Source organism: Excalfactoria chinensis, chromosome 11 (assembly GCF_039878825.1).
Source record: "Excalfactoria chinensis isolate bCotChi1 chromosome 11, bCotChi1.hap2, whole genome shotgun sequence".
In the NCBI taxonomy this organism is placed as follows: Eukaryota; Metazoa; Chordata; class Aves; order Galliformes; family Phasianidae; genus Excalfactoria; species Excalfactoria chinensis.
In genome coordinates, this window is record NC_092835.1 from 9,191,519 (window position 1) to 9,205,897 (window position 14,379).

Below are 14,379 nucleotides of genomic sequence, written 5' to 3' on the forward strand. Positions count from 1 at the left end.
CAAATTCCTCAGTGCGGCGGGGGCCCCGTCTGGCACAGCGCCGAGCCATGGCAGCTACTCCTCTAGCAAACCAGGGACTGCAGTCAGCACAGCACGGACACGGACACTGGGAGCACGGAAGATGGCTAAAGCAGAATCAGCAGTTCAAGAAAACCGTCTTGCAAACCACGTATATTAGAACACAATCAAACAGGACAGTGTTGAACATTGGTCTACACGAAGTCACTCAGTGATTTTAAAAACACATACTGCTCATTTCTCTACATCAGTTCCCTCTCCTGTAAATCAGATTGGTGGAACCAAGTCATTCTGTTAGTGAGCGAGTGATGGGCTATAGAGTGCCCTCACTGAAGCTCAGTTTCACACCGCAGGGCCTTGGGCATGCCCCAGCTCCCATCACTGCAGCCTACTAACCTCGTGTTAGAAACACCTCATTCCTTTAGCAGAGACAAATGGAGACCTCACCTTCCTCCTGTGGCAAGTAGGTGTCAGAGCAATAGATCACACTGCTGCAGTTAATATTCATTTATGATCCACTTATTTCCTTAAAATAAATAAATAAATGAATAAAAAAAGCACTGCAAAAGTCACAAAAGAGCCTATTTTCCTCAAGAGATCTAAAGTAAATGCTGATGCCATTGGTGGGTTGAAGAGCACACACGGGCTATGGGTTAGTGCCTACATGATGGGAGAAATGTCATCTCTTTTTATCTGTCCTGCACACACTGATTTGCAAAAATGGTGACAAAAAACGTATGCACAGGATGAATCTGCTCAAGCTAGTACTTGTTCCTGTCTTTAGGATTTATTAGAGAAGTGAATAAACATACTTGTTGTGGTAATTAACCCCACGTAAATCACAAATCCTGTCTTTATAGGGTTTTGTTTGTGCTGCTGTCATTAAGAGCTATTCAGTGTTTCCAAACTGGAGGCAGGCCCGAGGTGAAACCTCAGCAAGCAAAGGGAGAAGATGTACAAAACTGGGGACAAAGCAGGGAGACCCCTCATCACTGGGCTGCTTCCTTGAGGCTCCAGCAATAAAACCCACCAAGCCTGAGCACCTCTAGGCAGTCTCAGTTTGGTAACTACATCTTTGTCATCCAAGAAAAATAGACTGACCACCAGGCTCTCGACCCCCAGGCCCTGATCGTGTGAGACCCATTTCCTTCACCCACACAGAACTCAGGATCCATCCAGCCCAGTGTGTGGCACATGTGGGTACTGCAGTACAAACTGTTCCTGCCAGGCTGGGCTGTTAGCTGCTCCTCAGCCTCTTGATAGCCCCTTCAACAGTCTGCATGAATCATGTCACTGATTTCAACAGGCATAGGATCAGGGTTAATACTCCCAGACCAGATACCTGCACAGATGCAGGGTGGCAGTGCTTAGGAACAGCCCCTTACCTCCTGCTTTGTTGCTGGGCCCATCCTGCCCTGCTCCTTCCAGCAAACACCTCTGGTAAAGGAAGCCTCTCTCCATAAAGAAATGCCTTCCCTTCTGTAACAAAGCCCTCAAATTAATTAGCAGTGGTGTGATGCCTTCGAAGAAGGTCTGAAGTGATACTGTAATGCTGACTGAGTGGATACTTCAGTCTGGCAAGTCGTTAGACCTCTTGCTGACATCTGCCATACAGAACATGCAAATGATCGAGATGAAGTAATAGCAATGAGGAACAAGACAGTTTCTACGCACAAAGTTTTGATGGCTTTGGTAAGGAGTGGTCGATCAAAGATGCCTTTCAGTTCAGGACACTTCTTACTGGAGGAAGGTTACCCAGTGAATAATCTGGAGCCGCCCAGCTAGGAGCCTGCTGGAGGATGAAAATATAATGAGCTCTTCATAGGTCAGCACTGCTTGTGAGACAACAACACTTTTCCACTCGTGCTATGAACCCATCCTGTCTTCAGGCTACACTGGTGAAAAAATGATCACCCAACAAAGACAGCACAACACAGCAAAACTGAAAACACATTTAGCAATTTGCATACCTTGCATGCCATAGAACACCCCCAAATCCTGGTGGAAATGTGCATAATGTGCCAGACATCTTGAACCCAGGAACTCCCCTCCCCATAATCCCCGGGGACCAAAAAGTTTCTGATTGTACTCCAGCTTCCCCATAAAAGCTTCATTGTTACAGCAGCCCAGCCTTTACCAGGAGTCATGGCATCGGGCCACAGCCTCCAGGGACGCTCTCAAGCTGCACAAAACAAGTTTTTCCAAACAGTTTAAGTATTTCCCAGCCCAGACTCTCACATTCTAGTTGTTTGTGCAGGGACAGTAACCCACCAAGCCCTGCCTAAAATACTGGTTGTTTAAACTCCACAGAGACATTTTTACTAACATTCCTTACTGCCGTAACCTCTTGACCACTTTAAACTACTATTAACAGGCAGACTCCATAGGCCTAATGTCAAGGAGTCATCCCCGCTGCAAAGAAAGCAGCAATTGGACAATAGATACATGGCTGCTGCTTCCTGAGCACCACTGCTGCAGCTGGAAATGTCTTTGTTCAGCTGGACATTGCAGCAGAGATACATACAGCATCAATGAGGCACTGCCCAGTTGCAGTAGGGGTTTGTGATGATAGTGGGGACACTGACTAGGTAAAAGCTGGTGGGTGCAAGGAGGTGATGTGGTTAAGGGGAGCTGTGCCTGCTGCAGCCCTGTGTGCTCTGGCTGCAGGGCACACGGTGTACCAGCAGGGCACACAGGTCTCTGGTCAGACCCTTGATATCCCATATCTTCCCCTCTGTTCCTGCTATAATCAAGCTAATCAGGGCACTCGTTTGCTAAATTAGTACTAGTTCATGAAACGCTAATTAAAAAAAGGTCTGACTGTAATTCTCAGCTTCTGTTTGCCACGGACTCTCAGTACTTTGGAGGCACCAGTGTGGGCCCAACACGCAGCCAGAGCCAGGCATGGATCAGAGCTCCGCCATACTGACCTTGTGGGAGTGAAGCACCACTCTGAGTCACCGCTCAGCCATGCAGCGTTTGGTGGGTTTTAACACAGAGCTCTTCAGAAGGCGGCTTTTAGGTGTCTCGATCTGCAAAGACAACAAAATAAACAGAATTGGATCTGAAGAGGAATTTTTTGAGTGCTCAGCACTAGGCCCCATATCTGCCAGGAGCCCAGCAGCCCTCAGTGAGCCGCTGCAGGCTAGTGAGTGCCAAGGGACAAAGCCTTTGTGCACGTGTCTGAACACACTGCTGTTTGAGGAAATAAAGGGCTTTAAATGTGCTAGCGGCATGGCCAAGGGCCCTCAGTCCATCAGCACATTATCCCTTTGGGCTCTGGGCAGGGATGAAAGCTGCATGGACAGACAGCTGCCCTTGTGCCCTCGCCAACCGGGCAGCTTCAGCCAGCAAGCACGTAGCACAGCGTCACCCAATACCTTGGTAAGGCCTTTGGCTCAGTTTGGTCTAATTTGCTAACACATGCACCATAATTACAGGGCTTGTGTTTAGGCATATCTCAAGAGTTCCTTGTACATGTAATAAGAGAAGCTCATTCATCTGGATCCCATGAGGGAAGAGCAGTCCTACACCATCCAGAGTCAGACCCCTTTACACAGGTGCCACTGAAAGCTATCAGGCATCAGTTGCAGATCAAACCTGATGTTTTGCAAAGTTCTGCTTTTGTTCCTTGCATTTGCTTTCTGGCAGCCCTTATGGTGCCTGCTGGCAAGGCAAGAGCAGGGATACAGACAGGCTCCTCACAGCACCCTGTGTTGCTCCAGCTTCTCAGTACAGTCCCTCTTCCCTTCTTGCCCCAGCTGGGGACACCTCGGTGAGTCTGAAGGTACCAAACTGGAGGGTGCTCCTGAATGACAGTCACTGCTCTGCTGGTGGGTGCACAACAGAAGAAAGGAGATTTGACTGTCTACATATGGCTCCTTGCCAGCGTAACTACATTGCTTAAAGCTGCACTGCCTTTCTTTACCTTTAATAGCTATCAACCATCATAGCTTTCTCTGCAAAAATTTAAATGGAGACCAAGTCCAAGTGTGGAAGTTGATCCTTTCTCTTCTGTGTGCCCAATGGCAACATCTTGTGTTGTTTAATGAGCTCCATCTTGCATGGCATAGGTTGAGCTTCAGAAGTGCTTCTTGGTGTTGTATCAATCCTTGGCCAGGTAACACAGCTGGGCAGCTTCTCCTGGCTCTGCCTTCAGCTTGGGGTGAAGCTTTTCTCTCTCTCCATGGCAGTTCTGCACACTGGAGCTGTGCTTGCTCCAGCCTCAGCAACACTTAGTGCTTTTGAACAGTGATGATCAGAGCCGTTTTTCATGCTCTGAGATGACAACTAATGAACACAGAACAGATGACACAGTTAAATGATAGAAAAAAGTTCATGGCATTTATTTGCCTTAGAATATTTCATTAATGTGAGACAAATTTCTAAGAGAAAGCCTCTGAGTTTGCCCCCTAGACAGGGCTGCAACTGATGTAGCAGGCCGTGTCATGCAATTACAGCTTAGCAGACTCTAGGAATAAGCAAGAGCCTGTGCAAAGCTGTGAGGGCTCAGCATCAGGGAGCTAGGTTTGGAACAAGCACTGCAATGGTTCCTTCTGGTAATATGGTGAATTCCTACCTTAAAGTAGAGCTGTGGTATAGGGACACAAAGTGATGGTACAGACTCTGCAGTGGTTAGTCCTTGTTGAAGCTGAAAGGCTGCAGTGTTACTAAGAAGGTTGGTGCCTCTTTCTGGGTGCTTTTGTAGAGTTTCTGACAATGGCTTAAGACATGAAATGCATAAAATTCTCAAGAGAAATGTTTAGTTCCCAGAGAGCTGAAATATTTTGAGCTCTTGCACTGAATTGTTGGCTCTGTCTGAAAACGAAACCATGCAGCTGCCCAGACCACCATGTTGCCACCAGAAAATGGACATGGCTGTGAGTGCAGGCCCTGCCAAGGTCCATCTCCATGCTCCCACTGACAGATCCCAGCTCTGCACTGGGGGAGCCCTTCCACTGAAGTGCTACAGCAGCAGTTGCTAAAGCTACATTTGGCCTTATATCTGACTTCCTTTGATTTTTTTTTCTGCAACCTCTGGCAGGTCTTCAGTGCATTCAGTTCTTTATATTAGAGCAATCAATCCCACATGCAACCAATTAGGTTTAGACATATTTCGGTGACCATAATATTGTACAGACATTCTATCAACTTTTCAACAACAGAGGGTGGCTCCTACATGTCACTTTCTAGTGGGGAGCACGCTGACTGCAGTTCAGAAACATCCCAAAGAGAAAAACATATCCTAGAATTATACTGAGCCCGAATGTGCCACTTGTAGACAACATTCTGGCTTTGTGTACATACAACAGGGACCCAAACACTGTCCCTCCTCAATGCAGCACACAGGGCAAGAATCTCGCTAGACCTGCATGACCAGGTTTACCATCCAATAACCTCATCGCCTGCCACTGTCACTGCTTGTGACACGTACCAAATATGTTTTGACTCTCAGAAGCGAAGAGGTGGCAGCACTCCCAAAGCCTTTTAGCTCCATTTCCTCAGACTGTGCCCCTAAGGAGGGATGGGAGCACAGACAGTATGGGTGGGCGTTTGCCTTCACCGCCTCTGCACTGAATGCAGTTCGATACTCATGGCTCCTCAATCCCTGGCTGCTGTGCTGACATATCATACTCCAGCCATTACAATCATATTATCTGAAACTCCTCCTTGTGAAATCTTCAGCTGGAGACGCATGTTCCTGTTACTCACAGTGGGAAAGGCCTATTGATCTACATTACTGACCTATACAAGGATTCTGGATGCGTACTGACAGTTTACCCTGCCAGACATAAGGCTTTAAAGGACTAGCCATAAAGAATTACTTGGCACATGTCCCATAAGGCAGGCTGGATGCCTGGCCCAAATCTGGGTTAGCATGTGAGCTGTGGGGCTCCCTGACCAAATGAAAAACAGCAAGATGAGGCAAGATACAGGTAATGAAGGTGGGATGGCAAACATCACAGCTGGTATCCTCACGGATGTACTCACAACTTTGTTTCCCTGAGCAGGGTAAGAGACTGCAATCCCTGAGATCACCCCCAGAAAGAAGCACCTCTTTCACGTGCTATGGACGTCCAGCACCTCAGCACCAAGCCTGCAGTTACCACCAATTAATGCACTAAAGCCAGAAAGAAATCACAAAGAAAAACAGCACAGAACGAAAATGCAGGAAATAGCTTCTACTCAGGCATGGATGAAAGCTGAAACACAATTCCCTTCAGATAACCCTGGAACAACAAAATTGTTCCAAAATTCAGCACAGGCATTGAAAGCACATCGCCAGCATCTCCTTTGAGCTCTGTGATACAGGCTATTGACACTGGTATTTGTTAAAGAATCCTAGAATCTCTTCACCATGGACTTTGCTCGGCTAGTGACCAAGAAGGGGCTCAATTCCTCATGTGGGTCATTTCCATCCAATGGAAGGAGCCAATGCTGATTCCACTGAGCAGCCTGTTTGTTTGCTCTGCTGCCAGGGAGAGGACTTCTAGTGCCAGGGGCTTGGTGGCAGCAAGAACAGCTTCACATCAACTGTCCCATGGTTTCAGAGCTCTCCTCAGAAACTGAGTTCTCCTCTCTTCTCTCACATCAGTGGAGACTTTCTGGTCCTCACCACAGCACAGACATGTAATGAGAAGACCACATGAGGCATACTGTCAATCACAGTTCTGGAGCTGGAAATTTGTAGAGCTTTTGTAGTGCAAGACATTCTGATAACACAGCAATGGGAAGCCTAATGGACTTCAGATGGGAAATTAATGGAGCATCTTTCCTTCATAAATGTATTTGTGTCAGAATCGCAGTGCTTTGAGGAATTATTACTCTTACCCAGAGCATTTGGAGGAAGATATGCCAGCAATTCTTGGAACAAAGCATTTAGATTTTTGATTCTACATAATATATGCATTTTTAAAAGTTGTAATAATCCAAAGAAGCCCAAACTATTTATTTTTGTGGAATTTTCCTTTGTGGAGAATTTCAACATTTTGAGGTTTTGTTCTGAATTGGAATGAAAACAAATTTCAAAATCTCAAAATTGTCTGTGAAACACAATTTCCATTCTCTGGTCAGCTCATGTTTCAGGCTAGAACATGTATAATAGCTCCCCTGCAGGGAATCCCTTCAGGAAAAGAAAAAAGTCTCTGAATGAATTCAGTGGTGCAAACACACCGTTTTCAGGATCTGCCTATTTTTCCATGTAGGTAGCGGTACCGCTGAGAGCTCCCCCAAGTCACTACACAAGAAGCCTGCACACATTCCTGAAAAACCTATTTCTGAAAGGCACTGCTAACTTTGCAGAATTGATGGTGGCCGTTTCCTGGTAGTGCTATTAGTCATTCAGTCACAGCTGTCACACAGATCACAGAACAGACCTCCTAACTATGTTTTTGTCCTACCTTTGTTGGACCGTCCTGAACAGCTTTACATTGCATTTACAAGGTAGATGCTGCGCATTCAGATTAAAACGTTCAATAGAACAGGATTTGTGTTCTGGGATATCTGACTGGATTTACATATTTATAGCCTTAGCAAACACTCCTGCCCCTAAAATAAAATAAAAAAAATCACACATGACAAACATTCAGGCTTGCAGCTGCATGCGGAAAGATCAAGAACCCACACTGGGACAAATTAATTATTAGAGACTTCGATGGAGATCTACTCCAAATGTTATTGCTGGGAGGGTTACTCCAGATTTAGAGTGACATAAATGAGATTTTAGGCCAGTCTGCTCACAGCAGCTTTATCTCTCACAAAAGTATGAAGAGGTTTAATTCTTACATGAATTAACACAGTAAAGTTAATCATGCACTCTATGAAAAACAAACCCTGCATGCCACGTTTGTGTTTGTTGCCTTTCTCTAGCCATGTTTTACTGCAAGGGAGTTTGAGCTTGCTGTTATTGGTGTGTGCACAGTGCTGTGCTGATGTGTTCTGGAGAGTGTCTCTGCTCCTCCAGAAAGCAGAGGCTCTGTGTCAAGGTGAAAAGTGAACTAAACACACATTCTGCAGTCAAAGTTTGTTTATAACTCTGGACTCTGCTGGGGCAGTTATGCGGCAGTTTCACTAAACAAACAAGTAGAAAGCGGGGCAATGTCCAAACACTGGTGTGCAGATTATTTAAATTGCATGAATAGTTGTCAGAGAAGGAAAGCTGTGAGTGAAACACATTGTCTCTGCAATAAATAAAAGTGCATGAAAGGCGGCAGATCTGACTCATGCCCAGATATGACTGTAGGCTGGCCTTGTCTTTCACCAAGATGCCTCCGACCAACTATCTCAGCATAATACAGGAAGTCATTGGGAGCCCATTTGGAACTTGACATATTTGTTGCAGAATCAGCAACATAAATCTTTCAATCCACCTTGAGTACTGTAAGGTGTGTGTTAAATCATCACAACAGAATGCACCATCTGAAGAGCTAGCTACAGAAGGGAAACCAAACCAGAAGGGCACGGTAAATCCATCAAGGAAGGACACAGAAAAGCCCTACTGGTTGGATTGGTACCATAGCTGTTCCTTTCCCATGCCTCAATTCAGCAAGATATTTTCTGCCATTGCACCCTATAAAGCTGTCTGCTCACCTTGCATATACAGACCACCTTCTTTGCTGAACTGCCCCTGTATCTCATGCCCCTTAATGCAGCTCTCTTTAGAAACCCTGTTGAGATGCAGAAGTGCCACTATTCCCCATTTTATATAGGCAATTAAGACCTAACAGACTGCCAAAATTCAAGTAGACTTCAGTTGACACTTCCCCTTCAAATTTTCTTCTAGAAAGACTGAACAATTGTTTGGATTTGGAGAATATTTCCATCCACCCGTCTCTCAAACTCCTGCATATCCTTTACTGAACATACACATATCAAAATGAGCAATCAGTCACCTGATACAGATAGATTAATTATACACATAGAAGTTCATAAATTTGTTATTGGTCCCTGTGATGTAATCACAGCCTTTTGACATAGTATCCCATCTTTCTGTCCATGCTAGAAAGTGCGTGAAAAATGTGCCCATCTGATTAGATAGCTAATTGCAATGTTAACTGATCCCAATATAAATATATTCCCTCCTTGACTGTATTGTCTAAGAACTGTGGCAGTGTGCTTCCTGCTCAGAGCCTGGCTTTGCCATGGCACTGCCCCATCACACCCTGGGTACCTGCGCTGCTTGCCACTGCTCAGCTCAGCTCTGGCACTTCTGGAAGAGGAAAACCCTGTTTCATTTGGAAGTGAAGAGGAAAGGGTCTAACAGGGAGTCAGCTCCCTGCCGAGTATGACCTCGTGGCAGTTCTCACGTATTTTATAATAATTCACCAGCAAATTCATTACCTAAAGTCTTAGTCACTTTCCTCAGTAAAGCACAATCATTCTTTAATTTTTACTCACGAAGGCTCCTCTCCTTGCAGTATGCCTCTCCTCCTTGCAGTATGCCTCTCCTCCTTGCAGTATGCCTCTCCTCCTGTACTTGGAAAATTTCCCTTTAGACACTGCCGTTATTCTTTTGCATTTTCATTCTCCATCAGTATCTGAGAATCACCCTGTTGGCTGCGGTCTGCTCTGTCTGTAGCATGCAGTGCCTTTGATACGAGCAACTGTAAACCAGGGTCATCTGCCTCGAAACACGCCAAACTGAAACAAAAATAAAGATTTGCAAAATTAACACAATCATGCAGATTTATTCTAAGGGAAGTGGGCAGAGAATTGGTCCCAGGAAGACTGTAATACAGGAATCTCTAGATTCCTAGACAAAACCTGTCTAAGTGAGTTTGTGGTCAACACTTGAAACAAACAATTGGCCCTCCCATCAGCTCTCACAACAGAGCGCTCATGGCAGAGCTCCATGTGGCCGACACAAAGCGCTCCTCTGCGGCTGCTGCTGGCAGCCCAGCATGGGAAGGTGCGGTAATGTATTAATGCACACCACAAGGCAGAAACCACTGCTGTTTGTGATCCTACCTCAAATACTTTTTTTTTTTTTTTTTTTCAGTATGTAAACATGGGAGCAAACGGGCTGAATGGCTTAAAAAGCAGCAATTACGACTAAAACGCTAGAAAGAAGAAGAAGATATTGTTGGGCTGAACAGAAGTGAGAGGGAGGCAGCTCTCCAGCTTGGAGGGACAAGGGATTTGTTCAGGGAGCCACAGAAATATTTGTCTAGATGCCACAGAAGAAAATGAAGAAAAGTATGCTTTATAATTAATATCACAATGATCTTGTATCACTAAGATCTAGCAGGCTGGGAAATATTTCCTTTGGGGAAGTTCTGGACTTCAAAATCTAGCAGAGATTTTCCCATAGCTAAAGGATAAAGACACACAGAGTAATTAAAATAGTATTAGATTCCCCCCACGCAGAATGTATAAATAAAAAAGCAGCAGCACTTTTACAGCAGCAAAGATTACACAGGACTGAGAATACAGTGAGAAAAACCTGAATGCCATCCCATAGGCGGCCAGCTGCAGCCTCTGACGCAGCACACCGTCAGCGGGAAACAATGGCAGAAGTTAAATAGGTCAGGGCAGAAGCAATAAGGAAGTAAAAGAAACACAAAATCAGTAAGTTTATCGCTTTCTGACTTTCAGTTCCTTTTACAATATGGAAATAGCCGGTTTGCAGCACCAGAGCGCAAGAAGAGCCTACCACAAGCTTTAATGCACTTTTCTAAGCAGATGATTGCAATCACAACATTAACAAATCTGTGTTACTGGTAGTAGCTGCAGCACCAATGGCTGCTGTGTTACAGTAGCACTGGGCATCACAAACCGCCTGCCCGGGCCCAGGGCATATTGCACCCTACTAACGCACAGTCACAGTTGGAAGAGTTTAAAACCTTGATCCTATTTGTTTGTGCAAATTTGATTTGATTTAAAAATTTGCTCCATTCCAGCAAAGATTTATGTGCGTGCTTTTCTCTACTGCTGTGAGGAACGTGACTAGTCGCCATGTGGAAAGTGAAGCAGAGGCAGGACAAGAATCAGAAAGCACATGCAGAAGATGGGCATAGCATCCCTAACCTAATAAAGACCCAATCCCTGTCTTTATTTCCCTTCACCTTTTTAATGCCAGGCTCCTCTGTGCTCTGAAAACATGAACAAAGACCCAGAGCAGGATTAGATCGCCTTAAAACTTCAGAGATTAAAAAATGGCAATCCAGCTTGGCTTCCCATCGTTTGGCATCTGGTTTCTGTGCCTCGCAGTGCATTTGGATAACACTTTCAGGCTTTTCCCAGCAACTGAAGAATTAGAAAATTATTGTTTAAAAAAATAAATAAATAAAAAATGTGAGAGTCATGTGATCGTGTGCTTCCAGGAGCTGAGACTTGAAGAAAAAGCCCACCCCACACTCACAATAAAATCATGAGAATTGAAAACACCAGCCTTAAGAAGCTCATCCAAGATTTCTGCTGTGCATGTGGAAAACCAGGGTGTTGTCAGGACCAGTTAGCTAATGTTATAAAGCCTTCAGAAGAAAAAACGTTAGTTATTATTTAGGAGGAAACCGAAGTGCAAAGTGTTTTACATATAAATCTGCGCTTTAGAAGGGCAGCATTAGAACACAAGATTGAGCACTGGATTACTGATGGATAATGGAGAGGTTTTAAACACAGCCATAACTCATTCTGCATGAAAATGACTCAGCAGTGCCTTGACCAAGCTGAAAAACAGGACCTCTGGAACCGATTAGGAGTGGGCTGCCTCCCCTCCTGCCTCTCACCTCATCTGATCAGGACAGGAGCAGTGCGGAGCAGCTGGGGCAGGGAAGCTCTGTGCCTGGCCAACTGCCCGCCTGCCTCCCAGGAGCAGAGCAAAGGATGGTGGCACAGCTCTGCTGCCCTGGCAGGTAACGCTGCACAGAGCAGAATGGCATGAAATGCATGGTGTGAGTGTCCACATCATTGCTATTTGGGGGTGTCAGACCAGCTACAGCCTGGCTGTGTGCTCTGAAGCCGCCCACTGGCAGTCAGAACCCGTTTGGAGCATCTGGTTTCAGGCAGAGCAGTCCAGTTAGCACAGCATAGACCATGTTACTGTACAGCAGAATCAAGGGAGGGGGACAACGGGGAGATTTACTTCAAAGATGACTCCTGAACCAAGCCAACCCACTGCCACCAGCTCACCCACATCTCCATGTGACAGGCGAATGGAACGTCAGCTTTTGGCCTTCTGAAAAGTGTATTTATTTTAGGCCGGGTATTTTTCAACTTCATCCACTTATGGGTCCATAAAAAATATTGCTAAGGGGGTGAGGATTCTATTAAACCACGTGCAAGCCTGCTGATAAAGCGTTTTACTTTTCCTTTGCACCTTTTGCAGTCAAAAGTCCCACCCTTCTTCAGGCATCTAGAGCTGAGAGTCACTGGTTTCAGTTTTTTGGGCCAGATCTGTGAGCAGCTGAGCTCTGTTCAGTTTGGTGGCAATAGAATAATTCACACATGTTGAAACATTCATCTCCTGGCTTTAGCTGCTTGGAGATGGACCTGTCTTACACGCTACAAGCTGCTTGGAACCCACTGGTCCTCCCCTCCTACAGATGAGACGAAGGGAGTGCTGTTACTTTGTTAGGAGAACTTAAAACAAACAAGCTGCCACCAACTGCAGTCCATGTATATGGTTATGATTTTAAATTGCAAACAGGAGGCTACTTGGCTTTGCATGGTAAGCATTGTCTGGCAGCGGATGGGCTCCTCTGATCTCCCTGAGCCTTGGATTGCTGCTGTGAGATTGTGTCACAACCAGTCATTAATTATTTCATCAAAAGCTTATTTTTCTCATTTCCTCATCATTATTTCCACCTAGTTTCTTATAAATTGAATCCAGTTATTGGCAAGGCTTGTTTCTCCCAGGCAGAGGAAAGTATTGACCTTAGAAAAAATGTTTTGTTGATATATGTCGCTCGTGTGCATATGTATGCACACACCAAGCAGAAATTACTGTATATGTGTACAAACACTGCTCTTCCCTGCTTGTCCTCCCACTTGCTCTGGAAACATATTCCCCTTATTCCTACCTGTTAATAGAGGGAAAACGGAGCCTCTCTCAGAGGAAAAGCAGAAGGGAGGTGAGCAGTACTGTTACCTCCTCAGGAGACAATTATTTTTTAAAAGTGCCACAGTATTCATGGAAAAATTGAGATCCCTCCTGGTAGACAAAACAGGATAGTTCCGGCACTACTCATGGGAGATAATTACAGCCTCAAGAGAGTCATGAAGACCAAGCCCAAGGAAGCAGGGAGGAGCAAGGCAGCCAGAACGGCCAGAGCAGGGACTCAGCAAGATGTCGCCAGCCACCGAGATGCAAGCCAAGGGAGAGGAACAACAGCTCCACCAAGGCCTCCCTGCCCCCAGAGACAAGAGCAGTCTCACAAGAACGCGGTGGCTGGCAGCCCAAAGCGCGGAGGCTCCAAGGTTGCAGTGGGCCAGGGGTGAGGGCAGTGACTCAGGAGAGGTCCCCTGGCAGCCCCGCAGCTCAGCTCAAACAGCAACAGCAGCTGTGAGAAGGAGGGCTGTGCTGCCATCCTACTGAAGCCTAGGCAGAAGATGGGAGCACCAGCAGCAACCTGCTGGCCCTCTGTACAGCCATCTTTGTGAAGAGCCCAGCTGTTTTGGGGAAACATGGAATGTTCTCATGAGATGTTCAGTATGTAATGCACAAAGCACTGAGGAATGCCAGCGAGGTCCCTTCTGTGTCTGACTCAGCAACGCTCTGTGCTAAGCGCAGTTTATCCTGCAGCTTGTGCTAAAGAACGCACGACTCACCACAAGGACTCCAACTCTTTCACAACACAAGGGGCACAAGAACATGACAGTCGCCTCACTGAGCCAGGCCAAAGGTCCATCTAACTCCTGTCTCCAATAGTGGCAAAAGCAAAATGCCTGGGGAGAAGTATGAACACAGGGTAAGCACATACAGCTTTTCCCCTGAGTGTTCTCCAGCCCCCAGCCATCTCCAGATTAGGAACTTCTGTAGCCAAGTATGGGTTTTGTGTGCTTAGAGCTCTGTAAACTGCTCTGAGTCGCATCGTTCAAAGGTCTTTGTGTTTCCCCAAATCTTTGTGCTCTTTCAAGATGTATTCTTTCTGATCTCTTATTATTTGCCTTTCCAATAGCTGGATGCATGCCTGTCTAACACCATCCATCTAAATTTTCCATTTTGTCTTATTTTCTCCTCTTTTTCCATCCCTCAAACTTTACCACATTCGCCAAAGAAAATGTCTAAAGTACAACTAACCTGCAGGGCCTGTCCGTCACTGGAAAGTTGGCTCTTCTATGCTACAATCTGCTGCAGAACCTTTTGGTTCCAGGCTTCACATACTGTCCTCTGTCTCCCCACCTGCACTTGTTCTCCATCTA

At 45.8% G+C, this 14,379-nt stretch overlaps 1 long non-coding RNA gene across 1 annotated transcript in view; it reads right to left on the reverse strand.

The window, feature by feature from the left end:
* Positions 1 to 607: 607 nt before the first annotated feature.
* The window catches only part of LOC140257117 (uncharacterized), a 129,250-nt gene continuing 115,478 nt past the window's right edge, over positions 608 to 14,379 (reverse strand). The window contains exons 3-5 of the long non-coding RNA XR_011904961.1: positions 2,949 to 3,050; positions 1,693 to 1,810; positions 608 to 1,497 (exon numbers count right to left, since the gene is read on the reverse strand). This is a non-coding gene — a long non-coding RNA (uncharacterized lncRNA). The remainder of the gene's footprint in view (positions 1,498 to 1,692; positions 1,811 to 2,948; positions 3,051 to 14,379) is intronic.